The following is a 13,986-nucleotide window of genomic DNA, read 5'->3' as shown; positions in this document are numbered from 1 at the left end:
AATGTAGCTATATCAATATATAGTTATACAGGCTTTGTTATATAGTTAATCGCAATTTGTCATTGTGTACATTTAAGTAAAAGAAATGTTACTGATAACGTTTTGGATTAATCATGACGTTTGATTAGCCCTAATTATTATTTATCCACTTCAAATGTAATTTTTTTATAACAATTTCATGCAGTGAAACTGAACATTTCATGTATTTTATTGTGTCAGCCTGAAATTATTCAACCATGTAGTGTAGTCGAAAGAGACTGTGCATGGCGATTCAAATCCAAACAATCCACGAACCAATAACACACACCGCAATTCATTTTATTCACCAATAGATGTCCTCCTCGAGAACTGTGTCATTGAAGCCGGAGTAATGAACCTTTTTCTTGAATCATGTGTCGAAGCTTCAACAAAGCCTCGAAAAACCATCACTAATCATGGGTCTCTCCTCAAAAATCACAGGTGTATTTGGAAATAGGCGTTTTTCCTATTTTGTTTTACCAGTCTCCAAAGTGCAGTATAAAGTGATGGAAAAACAATAACAGAATAATAATAATACTTAAAGTTGTAATTTGAGTTCTTCAATAACTCACAAAACAATGACAAGCTCATTTCCCTCCAGAAGCTGTTACCTGCCTTGTAACCATCGTCAGAGTCTCCCAGAGGAGCCACAGCACCCTCTGTTAACCCTCTTGCCCCTCCCACTGGGCTGGAGTATTTTGACTTCATACTTCTTTTACACAGGTAAGTATTTTATACCTCCCAAACACACATACAAACCATTCAAACAATATTTCTGTTCACAGAAAGGGTAATTCCCACATTTACTCAGTTTAAACATTATTTTTAATAAACGGAAGTCAGCTGACTAGAAGCGCGCGACTCTGATATTTAAAGTGCAGAGAAACGCCGGCACGCTTTGCCTGCCCACTTCCTCGTCAGGACGTCACAGCGTGACACCGCGTCGCGCCCGTGAGCGGTGCGCAGTGTAAGTATATGTGTATGGAGTTATGAGTAAAGCCACCAAGTGTGCACCTTGATTGACCGGATATTACGGTGAATACTGGCGAAGTTTTAGAGAAGGAAAATATGTAGACGGAGCATGAGTGAGTAATTAACTGCTGTTCTAAAAACAGTGGCACACTGCTGCCAATATTATGCAATACAATCAAAAAACAGTTTACAGATTAACAATTACTGCACAGATGAGTGGAGGTAGAAGTGGTTTGTAGAAAACTGTACATAGTGCATCAAAAGAAAAAATAAGTAATTTATTGTATAGTGTGCTGTGTGAATATTGCACCTATCAACCACCAATCCAGCTGTTCATCTGTGGAAAAGTCTTCTGCCAGTGACTCTGAAACAGCATCTCAGTCTATAATCTTTTCTTATTCTTTCAGAAATAGTCGCGCTGTAAATGTCTCTTTTGTCCCTGCAATAGTTGTGTGGCAAAAGTTGAAAAATGAAGCTGCGCTACATGAAAGAAGCGCTGTTTACTGTGAGCGTCTGAGAGCGAGCTCCCCTGTTCATCCGGAACGTCCTGACGTAACTTCCGGGTTAGCGTAACAAAACATAGCACCGCTAATAAGTCAAATAAAAGTTTCCAGTAAGAAATAACAGTGAATAACAGTGTATAACAGGGGTATGCAGAACAATGCACCTTCCGGCTGAGATAACAGTCCGCTACGCGTCTATTATTGTTATTGCGTTGAATTGTGTCGAAGTGCTGAACCAGTGTTTGCACCTTCGGAGCCCTGTGTGTCTGGAATCTGGAATCTGGATCTGGGCCAAAAAGAACACATTTTAAGATAGAAGCCGCGGGCCGCAGTTTGGACACCCCTGGTGTAGGGGCACAAAGGAAGGAAGAGTCTATACTCAGAAGCTGATGTAGGTGAGACTTTCTGATCACACCTTTGAAAGAAACGTCACTTCTGTCTTCAGCATTATAATTATGAATGCTTTTTATTTATTGTACTGCAAAGTTTTATTGTACAACAAAATGTAATATGCTTCAATTCAACAGTCTGATGTTTTATGCATGTGCAGTAATTAAAGTACAATAACATTTATAGGGACCAGACTAAACCTTGGCAGAGAAACATGTTCATATGTGTGCAGAGAACAGGAAATGTAACCATGTGAACCATGTGCTGTGGTCAGAGCTGCTGTCTGAAGTTGGGGCAAAGGGGAAGGAAGAGTCTATACTCTGCATTCTGATCACACCTTTTAATGAAACGTCACTTCTGTCTTCAGCATTATAATTATGAATAGATAGAACACTTTGTTCAGTTGTGCTGGATGTGAGGATGGGGCACACTTTGCTCTGTGTGCTGGACTTATTCTGTAAGTACATTTCTGACTTGTTGTTTCTGAAGAGTGTTTCTGAGCAGACTGGTGTCTTTATGAACGTCGGCTGCTGATATGTCTCTGTTTTACACTGAAGTCCTGCTGGATTTGGCTCCACACATCTACATTGTGTATATATAGTGTTTTAATGTTGTGATTGATCACTTTCTTTTGGTTTGATGATGTCTGATGAGGTTTTAATCTTTATTTCAGTGTTCAGCACACTCCTCTACGGACACACTGAAGGTGACAAATTATACTTTGTCTTTGTTTTTCTCTTCATTTGTATATTACACAAAGTATTTATCTCCTGTTTATCAACTTCTCAGTGTTTTATATTATATTGTGTATTAGATTGATGATTAAGTTGATCACTAATCATACAATGAATGTGATTAAATTACAGGGACAGATGTGTTTATCATTAAGGAGAACAAACAAATTTGTTGTTTTTAAAAAGATGATGCAATTTACCTCGTTCCACGGCACCATACTTGCCTGCTAATCGAGCTCCTAGCATGCTAGTCTTCCTTAATAATTAAAATTTCTGTTCTCTATTGAGAAAATGTGCGTTTATTTGATTAAATACTTTTACTAAACAGATCCTGCATAATAAACGCAGCCTGACCTCAAAGTGAGTGCACAGTTTATTTAAAGGAGCACACGTTCTCTTGATACCAAATGACAGCTGTGTTTTCTGTTCAATAGTTAAGATGCCACAAAAAGTGGAAGCAAAGTCCTAAAAGCATACGACTCCTTTAAATAAGCTAAATCAAACATTTGAATTTCTCTCGTCATGAGTGATTCGAACTTTGAGCCACGAAAGTGATTTTACAGCTTTAGTCTCTCTTGGTGTGAACACAGGGTTAAATGATATTTGGTTCTTTCACACAGCCTGTTTAAAGCTGGAGGTCTGCAGGCAGAACCTCAGGATATTGTTGTAGTCACTGTGAATAATAAATGATAGATCTGTGAGACAGGACACTGAAGTAGACACACTGTGACACTACATCACACTTCTAATTCTGTCTGCATGCTCTCTGAAACCACACGCTGGTGGCAACATCACAGTTTAGTTTGTTCATTCTAAACAAGACAACAGTCACAGAATGTGTACAAGAGTTTGATCCTTCAGTGTTTAAATATATATTTTGTAATATAACCTCCAACAGAGACTCAACATCCACAAACATGTGGTTGATGTCAAGGACACTTTATCTATAGTTATATTCAGTCTGTGTGTTTGACCCTAGATTCATCCTGATGATGCAAATACAGTTTAAATGTTTCACAGCTTTATTTTTTATTTTTTTGTTTGTTTTGTAACATTAGTTATTTTAAGATGTAGCATATCCCACCGAAAGATGGTCTCACACTTGAACTGATGATCTCAGGGTTTAATGAAAATCCCAAAACCAACGTAAGAGCTGGTTACAAACACAAAAGAACAATATATGTTAGCTACTTTCCTCACAGTCTTACTGCATATACATAGCTTAACCACAGCTCATATTTAGCGAATGCTAACTTAACTAAACAATCAGTATCAAAGTTAATAAAGTTCAAATTTAACTTAAGACACAGACAATACCAACAAATACGAACCTTGTGCCTCTTCGGAGGGTTGCTAATACATGAACCATTCCGTTTTAATACTCTGTCTTTACCGTTTGTTGCCGTCACTGTTTAGTTATTAGCGGAACTCCGCGATTGCAGTGAAAACCCCTTCAAAATAAAAGCGCTCGTATTTAAAATAAAATATAAGACAATATAAGCTAAAACCAAGATGCAAACATGCTGTAAAGATAACAGAATAAAAATTAACAGGGCTATCTTCGTAAGAAGGCAAAATATAAATGGGGTTATTTACATAAGATGTACCACAGCACAACATGCATTCACATAATTATCATAGAGTTTAGTACTAAAACAAATAACATGTTTGTGTTTAATCTCTTTTGTATTCTAACTGGGTGTTTTTGATTTGAACAGGTTCCATGAAGGCCTCTCTGATCCTGGAACACAGCTGGACTGAGATATTCTCTGGTGAGATGATCACCCTCAGATGTGACATTCAGGGAGCTGAAGGAACTCAGTGGACGTATGAATGGAGACAAGACAAGTTAGACCTTTATTCAACAGACAGTAAATACAGGTCCATCAGAGTTTATTGGTTTACCAGTGGAGAATACAGATGTCGGGGTAGAAGCAACAAGTTAACAACAGAGTGGAGTGAAGCCCTCAGATGGACTGTATCAGGTAAGCTGATCATCTTTAATCCATATAAAAGTGCTGAATTAGGTCAAATCTAACCAACAATTTAAGTGCTACTAAATACACACTAAGTATTGTGCTGCATGTCTTCCTGTTTTCACAACAGTGTCTGAAAAGAATGAAGTGCAAAGATTTTTCTGCAGTAATTCATACTCTAACTATTTACTATTTACTGTTTGACTGTTTTTTACTGACTGTTTCATTTTTTCTTCCTCACTGCAGATAAACCTCAGGCCTCACTGAGAGCAGACAAAACAGTCATACCAGCAGGGGGCAGCGTAACACTGACCTGCCTTGTGTACGTCTCTTCAGGGTGGAAGTACTACTGGAACAGAGATGGCTCAGTGTATTCTGGAGCTCGACCAATAAATGATCAATCAGACACTGTCAGTGTTTCAGAGGGAGGAATCTATCAGTGCAGAGGAGGAAGAGGAGACCTAGTGTTCTACACATATTACAGCAATAAAGTCACCATTAATGAAACTGGTGAGTTTAATAATTAGTTCTGAAATGAAAGAACATGAACTTTTCAAATGTTTCATCTGTTTTTTCAGTAATGAAGAAAAGAGACATTTTGTTACCAACAGAAACAAAAAACATTGATTACATGTCAGAAGCTCCTCCTGCTCTGATGATGCTGAAAAATCAGAACTTTACTTTCTTCATTTTTAGACAGGACTGATCCAAATTGCACCTCAGTTATATTAATGTTGCTTGTTACTGTGTTAATACTTCCTCTTCCTCAGCACCACTGAGCTCCATGTTTTAAATCAGAGGCTTTTGTTGCATTTCTTCCCCTTAAAGTTGGTTTTTGTGGAGTAAACCTGTCTGTCTCTCTTCAGAAGTGGACAGAGGAATATTAACAATGTTGAGCTGTTGGACTAATGAAAAACAATCACTGGAATTTATTGAATGAAATAAAATGATGTCAGCATAAAATGTAATCAGAGTAAATACTGGGACACCAAACCACAGCACTTTGTTACAGAGTTCAGCTGTTAAAAAGATCAATATGATGAGAAATATTTAAGGTTATCACACTGTCTGCTGACTGACTGGATGTTTCTATGTGAACAGTTCCCAGTGTCACTCTGCAGCACAGCTGGCCTCAGATATTCATTGATGAGACGATCACCCTCAGATGTGACATTCAGGGAGTTGAAGGACGTCAGTGGACGTATGAATGGACACATGAGAGGTCCAACATTCCTTCAACATCCAATGAATACAGAATCAACAGAGCTTCCTCAGCTGACAGAGGAGAATACAGATGTCGGGGCAGGAAAGAGAATTTATGCACATTGTGGAGTAATGCCTTCACATTGTCTGTATCAGGTAAGTTTGATTAGTTCAGTTTTGTTTTATGATGGAGACACAGTCTGTTTTAACATCATCTCTTTCCAACAGGTAAACCCCGACCTGTCCTCACTGTGTCTCCATCATGGCTGAGTCCTGGAGCCTCAGTAACTCTGAGCTGTGAGGTTGAACATCCACCTGCAGGATGGAGGTTCTACTGGTATAAAGCTGTTCCTGGTCTGTCAAAGAACTCTTGGTCTTACAGCTATGAGCTGCTGCCTGGTAGCACTGATGGGACTGCACAGGATTCCTACATCATTCATGGACAGACACACACAGCAGCATATGTGTGCAGAGCTGGAAGAGGAGACCCAGAGTATCACTCTGATTACAGTGACCCAAAGTTTGTCTGGTCTGCAGGTCAGTTTGATTCTGTCCTCTCAGTAAGAAGAATTTATTCTGTCACTGTGATTCCTCTGTTTATTGAGAGAATCAGAATGAGCTGGTTGTGTGTCATTTTTTCATTGTGTCATTTTTGTGTTCTTACTTTGTTCCTTTGACATGTTTTGTTTTTCAGGTTTTCATCCAGCAGCGTCTCTCACAGTGAATCCTGACAGAGTCCAACACTTCACCTCTGAGTCTGTCTCACTGACCTGTGAGGGAAACTCTGCTGAGTGGAGAGTGAGGAAGTTCTCTGATGAAGGACGTCTGTCATCCTGTTCTAACTGGGGAACAATGACTGGATCCACATGTAACATCTACACATCACAGTCTGATACTGGTGTGTACTGGTGTGAGGCTGCATCAGGAGAGTTCAGCAACACAGTCAACTTTACTGTTCTTGGTAGGTGATTTCTTACTATACACTAACCTCCACCTCACTGACTGATCTCTGACTGACGTCCTCTGACTGTCTCACAGATACAGACATTGTCCTGGAGAGTCCTGTCTATAGTGTGACCGAAGGAGACTCTGTTACTCTTGGCTGCAGACTGAGAGGACAAAACAAACTTTCCAATGTGTTTTTCTATCACAATGACAAACTTATTCAAAATGATACCAGAGGGGAGCTGAATATCTCTGCAGTGTCAGAGTCACATGAAGGTTTCTACAGGTGTGAACATTCAGGAAAGAAGTCACCTCAGAGCTGGATGTCAGTTAAAGGTGAGTAAAAAGATGTTTGATGCTCCTTTTTTGGTATATTACGGTAATGTTGTTTTGATTATTGTCTGTACTAATGACACCAAGTCCAATATAAGTGTATTAATGTATGTTTATTATTTCTAATAGTTGTATCCAGACCTGAAAGCTCCTCATCCTCAGTGCCATTAATTGTTGGACTGCTATGTGGAATCATATTATTCTTTGTCATTGTGCTCTTACTGTATCACTACAGACAGTCCAAAGGTGAGACCTTTTTCTTCTGATGCATCATTTATTTACTATAAACTTTAAATGTGACACAGAATTTACAAAACCATGTAACAACATGATCATTTTTTGTTAATAACAGGTTCTTCTGCAGAGCAGACAGTGAACCAGGAAGTAAACCAACATCAGATATACTCCTCTCTTCTCCACGGTCAGTGTTTCATCTGGTTCTGAATGTTGTCACAGATATTTATAAGATGTATTGATGCTGCTGCAGCTTTAATACTGTTCAATAACAACATTTAACAAAAACAAAGATGTTTAAATGAGTGTGACAGATGTGAGGTGACTCATTTAATGTTTCACTGTCCTGTAGGCGACCTTTGTGTCTATGAGACAATCAGAGGAGCTGAAGGCTCTGGAAATGGTACAGTACACACTTTGATTGACATGGAGCAGGTTAAAGTTATAATAATTATAGAATGACTGTGAAACTCAGTACTCACATTAATGTTATTTCAGGTCAGGCTGAAGAAGATTACTATAATGCTTCAGATCTGATTCAGCTCAAAGCTCTGGACAGCAGGGGTGAGTATATAAAAATATGATACTAAACATTGATACTGAAATACAGAGAGAATCATTATTTTATATATGATTGATGTCATGATAACAGGACAACATGTTGACCCAGAAGAGTCACTGTGTGACTACAGTAATGTGAATCCAAACACAGGTAATATTCTTCATATACAGTCAGAGCTCATGTTCCAAAGACAGTATTTTAAACTGAGACTGTTTGCTGTGATTTTATTTCAGGTCCATGAAGAGACGTTCATCATCAACAAACAAAGAGAAGCACAGATGGCAGCATGAAGTCAATGACTAGCTGTCTGTTTTAAGCTTGATAACAGAACATGTTTCAGTGCTGGCCTGCTTTAGATTGTTCCCATGTTATAAAGTTCTTTTTTTGTTCATCGTCATGTTCTCCTGTTTTGAGAGCAGAAACTTCAGCTTATAGTGTTGTCATTTGTCATGTCTCAAGAGAGACTGTTTGTTGTGAGTTCATTTCTTTGAGCTGCAGCTTTCTTTAAATGTGAAGAATCATGAGTTGAAAGATGTTCTGTGTGTGATGCTGTCTGACAAAGGTTTGTTTGAGGCTCCTCCTACAGATGGACTCTCTGACGTAAATGTGGATATCATGCAAGAGCACAACCAGACGAGCAGCCCGAGACGTTCAATAGGCTCAGAGCAAAGTCAGAAAGTGGACACTGTCTGCAGCATTTTACACATGCTAATCTAAATGTCACCAGTAAAACCACAGCACCACCCACAGGACAAACTGGAGTATTACAAGTAAAGGGCATGTAGTCCCACATGGATTAATATTTTGTGGCCTTTGAAATGTTTTTTTTTTTTTTTTTTAAATAAAATGGTTCTTATTAAAATATAATTTATTCTTTACTTCTCATTGGATCTAATTGCTGTATTAAACAAAGATTTACCACAGTTCACACAGATATTCCAACATGACATGCAGACAAAGCAGTGAGGGTAACATATTCTTTTAGTGTGTAATATGGAACATTTGTCGATCTTTCCACAAAGGCCTCACAGTAGTGCTACTTACTACATCCTATTCAATCTTTTAAGAATTCAGTATACTGTGAAATACTTAGAGAAAGGAACAACATCATGCTGAATGATCAGATTACAGTTCTAAATGAATCAGGCCTCCATTCACAGGAACATCAGCTCCTGCAGCTGCTGATGCAGCAGTTTATTCTGAAATCAGAGCAGGAGCAGCTCTCGGAGCTCATGCTGCCACGTAGGATTCATACTGTGAGTGATTTATTCTCCACAAAGTGCCACATGATGGATGACTGTGATAAACCATGTTCTGTCTTTGTGCTTCTCTTACAGGGCTGTGCAGAGACAAACAGAACCAAACAGAAGCTGTTTGTTTTTGGGAATCTGTCAATCTGAACCTTGTACATTTATTTGATGTTGATATATTTCATGCTCTGAATACTGTGCTAAAAACACACGCCTCTTCTACTGTCCATGTACTGCATCATTATTATTATTTACATCTGTTATCTTTTGTATTAAGCTCTGAATGTATCCTCATGTATCAGCACAGCTTTTTTAGCAGTGACACCCGCAGTTATTGCATATATCTAATAATCCATGGTCTATTTTCAAGGATCACATTTTATCAGCTGTTCTCACTGAAAACAGATTATGAGAGTTTAAAATATGTTTTTGTTGAAATTTGGTCAGATTTACAATAAAGTTCATGTCTCCAGTGTTTCTGGTGTAATTGTATTTTTAATATGTTTCTGTGGGGTTTGTGTACATGTGTGTGAAAGTGTTGGTCTGTTGTCTGTACTGGAGGAACAGGTCTTGGTGATTGTGCAGCAGTAACACAGCATGCATGTTTGGATTTGTCAGTGTAACAGTTGGTTTTTACATTTTATTTCATTCTTCACCCTGCATCAGCTCTGATTCTCATATCATTGGTAGTTCTGTGGTGGACTGTGGCTCCCCCTGCTGGCCTGCTTGGGTGAAAAACTCTGTACTAAATTTATTGCTTCTAAAAGCCAGTGGGTGACATCAGCCCTGCTGTTGTCTGTGGTCATTGTCGCCTTTTCTTCTGTTGTATGTGGGGGTCTTTCACACGGTGTAAAACTAAATGTGTGGAAAATGTGCAAGATGGTTGATACCTGTGGTCTCTGATATCATGGTTACAAGTGTTCGTGCTCTGTGGTCAAAACCTTTGCAGTGGTGTGAGTTTTGATCAGCAGAATCCCCCTTACAGCTCATTGTTTGTCTTTATATGGATATATTACTATGCTGGACCATGTCGTAGTGCTCTGAGCCACAGCTGCAGTGTGAGAAAGGATGCAGACGTTGGTCAAACTGTCAGCATGACGTAACAAACATCTGATCTCACAGGTGTGAATGAGGAAGAACTAATTCTGTTATTCTTGGCTGTGTGAACATTCAGGAAAGAACCCTGGAGGGTCCGTGACCCCGTCTCCACTGGCCTTCTGCCTGGACCCTGGAGTGTCCTCATCTCTGTTTTCGGTGGCCTTCCTCCCTGACCCTGGAGGGTCCGTGAATCTGTCTCTGGTTGCCTTCCTCCCAGACCCAGGATTGTCCACGTTCCTGTATCCTGTGGTCTTCTGCCCAGACCCTGGAGGGTCCGCAGATCTGTGTCTGATGGCTTCCTCCCCAGACCAGGGGGGTCCACAGCTTGGACCCTTTGGACAGTGTTGGTCTCTTTTCTTTTCATTCCCCTGTGTTCCCGCCCTAATGTGTTTCACTTGTGTCTTGTTCCATAGTCTATTTTTAAGGTAGATCAGTGTCACTTCAACTGTTACTCCTGTGTTTTCCCCTGCGTTATCGTAAGTTTTGTATTATTTCTTTCTTGGGTTTTTCTTGGTTTAGTTTTGAGATTTGCAAGTTGAATCCTGCCTGTGCTTGAGTCCCTTTTCCTCAGTACCTGACAGTTACTGTCTCTAAACAATCAAGGTCAAAGTTCACAGAGCTCTGAGTGTTTTAAAGTTTGAATAAAGTTGGACTAGGTTTTTTGGTTCTTTATGTTAACTGATAACTGCTGTTCTAAAAACATACTGCTGTGTTGTAGACAGATAGCAGGCTTAACTGTGCCATCTGGGCACTAAAGACCAACCACATCATGTTTTCTTGTGTGTAAATTACTGAACAGAGGAAGAATAGCACACAAGTGTTACAGGCCTGACAGCAGCAGCTAGAAGAAACATTGATACCTGATGTCTTCATATTTCTTAGTGTTTAGTCATGTTACCTTGGTAAACACTGCAGTTAGCTTGTTCTCTATAGATTCTACTCTCAGGTTAAATGATGCCTTTTATTTATTGTACTGCAAAGTTTTATTGCTCTAAACTGAAGATAAGACAGAGAGAAACATGTTCATATGTGTGCAGAGAACGGGAAATATAACCATGTGAAACTGCTGTGGGCAGAGCTGCTGTCTAAAATTGGGGCAAAGGGGAAGGAAGAGTCTATACTCTGCATTCTGATCACACCTTTTAAAGAAACGTCACTTCTGTCTTCAGCATTTAATTATGAATAGATAGAACACTGTTCATTGTGCTGGATGTGAGGATGGGGCACACTTTGCTCTGTGTGCTGGACTTATTCTGTAAGTACAGAAACATGTGGTTGATGTCAAGGACACTTTATCTATAGTTATATTCAGTCTGTGTGTTTGACCCTAGATTCATCCTGATGATGCAAATACAGTTTAAATGTTTCATAGCTTTATTATTGTTTTTTTGTTTGTTTTGTAACATTAGTTATTTTAAGATGTACCACAGCACAACATGCATTCACATAATTATCATAGAGTTTAGTACTAAAACAAACAACATGTTTGTGTTTAATCTCTTTTGTATTCTAACTGGGTGTTTTTGATTTGAACAGGTTCCATGAAGGCCTCTCTGATCCTGGAACACAGCTGGACTGAGATATTCTCTGGTGAGAGGATCACCCTCAGATGTGACATTCAGGGAGCTGAAGGAAATCAGTGGACGTATGAATGGAGACGAGACAAGTCAAACCTTTATTCAACATACAGTGAATTCGTCAGAGTTTATTGGTCTCACTGTGGAGAATACAGATGTCGGGGTAGACGCAACAATTTAAGAACAGAGTGGAGTGAAGCCCTCAGATGGACTGTATCAGGTAAGCTGATCATCTTTAATCCATATAAAAGTGCTTAATTAGGTCAAATCTAACCAACAATTTAAGTGCTACTAAATACACACTAAGTATTGTGCTGCATGTCTTCCTGTTTTCACAACAGTGTCTGAAAAGAATGAAGTGCAAAGATTTTTCTGCAGTAATTCATACTCTAACCATTTACTATTTACTGCTTGACTGTTTTTACTGACTGTTTCATTTTTTCTTCCTCACTGCAGATAGACCTCAGGCCTCACTGAGAGCAGACAAGACAGTCATACCAGCAGGGGGCAGCGTAACACTGAACTGCTCTGTGGACGTCTCTACAGGGTGGAAGTACTACTGGTACAGAGATGGCTCAGTGTATTCTGGAGGTCAACCAATAAATGATCAATCAGACACTGTCAGTGTTTCAGAAGGAGGAATCTATCAGTGCTATGGAGGAAGAGGAGGAAGAGGAGGAGACCCAGAGTTCTACACATATGAGAGCAATGAAGTTTCCATTAAGGAAACTGGTGAGTTTAATAATTAGTTGTGAAATGAAACAACATGAACTTTTCAAATGTTTCATGTGTTTGTCAGTAATGAAGAAAAGAGACATTTTGTTACCAACAGAAACAAAAAACATTGATTACATGTCAGAAGCTCCTCCTGCTCTGATGATGCTGAAAAATCAGAACTTTACTTTCTTTATTTTTAGACAGGACTGATCCAAATTGCACCTCAGTTATATTAATGTTGCTTGTTACTGTGTTAATACTTCCTCTTCCTCAGCACCACTGAGCTCCATGTTTTAAATCAGAGACTTTTGTTGCATTTCTTCCCCTTAAAGTTGGTTTTTGTGGAGTAAACCTGTCTGTCTCTCTTCAGAAGTGGACAGAGGAATATTAACAATGTTGAGCTGTTGGACTAATGAAAAACAATCACTGGAATTTATTGAATGAAATAAAATGATGTCAGCATAAAATGTAATCAGAGTAAATACTGGGACACCAAACCACAGCACTTTGTTACAGAGTTCAGCTGTTAAAAAGATCAATATGATAAGAAATATTTAAGGTTATCACACTGTCTGCTGACTGACTGGATGTTTCTATGTGAACAGTTCCCAGTGTCACTCTGCAGCACAGCTGGCCTCAGATATTCATTGATGAGACGATCACCCTCAGATGTGACATTCAGGGAGTTGAAGGACGTCAGTGGACGTATGAATGGACACATGAGAGGTCCAACATTACTTCAACATCCAATGAATACAGAATCAACAGAGCTTCCTCTACTGACAGAGGAGAATACAGATGTTGGGGCAGGAATAAGAATTTCTACACATTGTGGAGTAATGCCTTCACATTGTCTGTATCAGGTAAGTTTGATTAGTTCAGTTTTGTTTCATTGTTTTTGTTTACAACTAAATAAATCCTAATGTTTTTATACACTGTGTTCTGAACTGAACTGCAGCTAAACCAACAGCTGACCTGACTGCAGACGAGTCAGCTGTTCCAGCAGGGGGCAGTGTGACTCTGACCTGCTCTGTGAAACAGTCCTCTGGATGGAAATACTTCTGGTACAGAGATCAGAAATCCTCTGAACCTCTGACCACACAGGAGGCTGTTTCACTTTCAGACCAACAAATCAGAGTCTCAAAGGAAGGAGAGTACTGGTGCAGAGGAGGAAGAGGAGGAAGAGGAGGAGACCCACTTTACTACACAGAGTACAGCCAAACAGTGAAGATCTACAAACTTGGTGAGTTGTATGTAACACACAATATCTGCTGTGATCTTGTATCAGGATGAATAAAATATGAACAGATATGAACTTGTTGTGTTGTTTCAAAGCTTCAATCAGACCTGTTGTGACTCTGCAACCTAACTGGACTCAGATATATGAAGGAGAGAAGATCAGTGTCAGATGTGAGATCCAAGGAGGAGACACTGAGTGGGGTTATGAATGGAAAGCACCAGACTCCAACAAACC

At 39.3% G+C, this 13,986-nt stretch overlaps 1 long non-coding RNA gene across 1 annotated transcript; it reads left to right on the top strand.

Annotated features, from left to right (window-relative positions):
- The first annotated feature begins 7,437 nt into the window (after positions 1-7,437).
- On the top strand, positions 7,438-13,149 carry LOC114435788 (uncharacterized). The gene is made up of 7 exons (XR_003670622.1): positions 7,438-7,495; positions 7,661-7,711; positions 7,807-7,872; positions 7,961-8,020; positions 8,104-8,245; positions 12,860-12,866; positions 13,138-13,149. It is a non-coding gene; the product is annotated as an uncharacterized LOC114435788 (long non-coding RNA).
- Positions 13,150-13,986: the final 837 nt, after the last annotated feature.

This window comes from Parambassis ranga, chromosome 5, assembly GCF_900634625.1.
Source record: "Parambassis ranga chromosome 5, fParRan2.1, whole genome shotgun sequence".
Taxonomy (NCBI): domain Eukaryota; kingdom Metazoa; phylum Chordata; class Actinopteri; family Ambassidae; genus Parambassis; species Parambassis ranga.
Note: the sequence above shows the minus strand (reverse complement) of the source record. Positions and strands in the feature narration are given on the sequence as shown.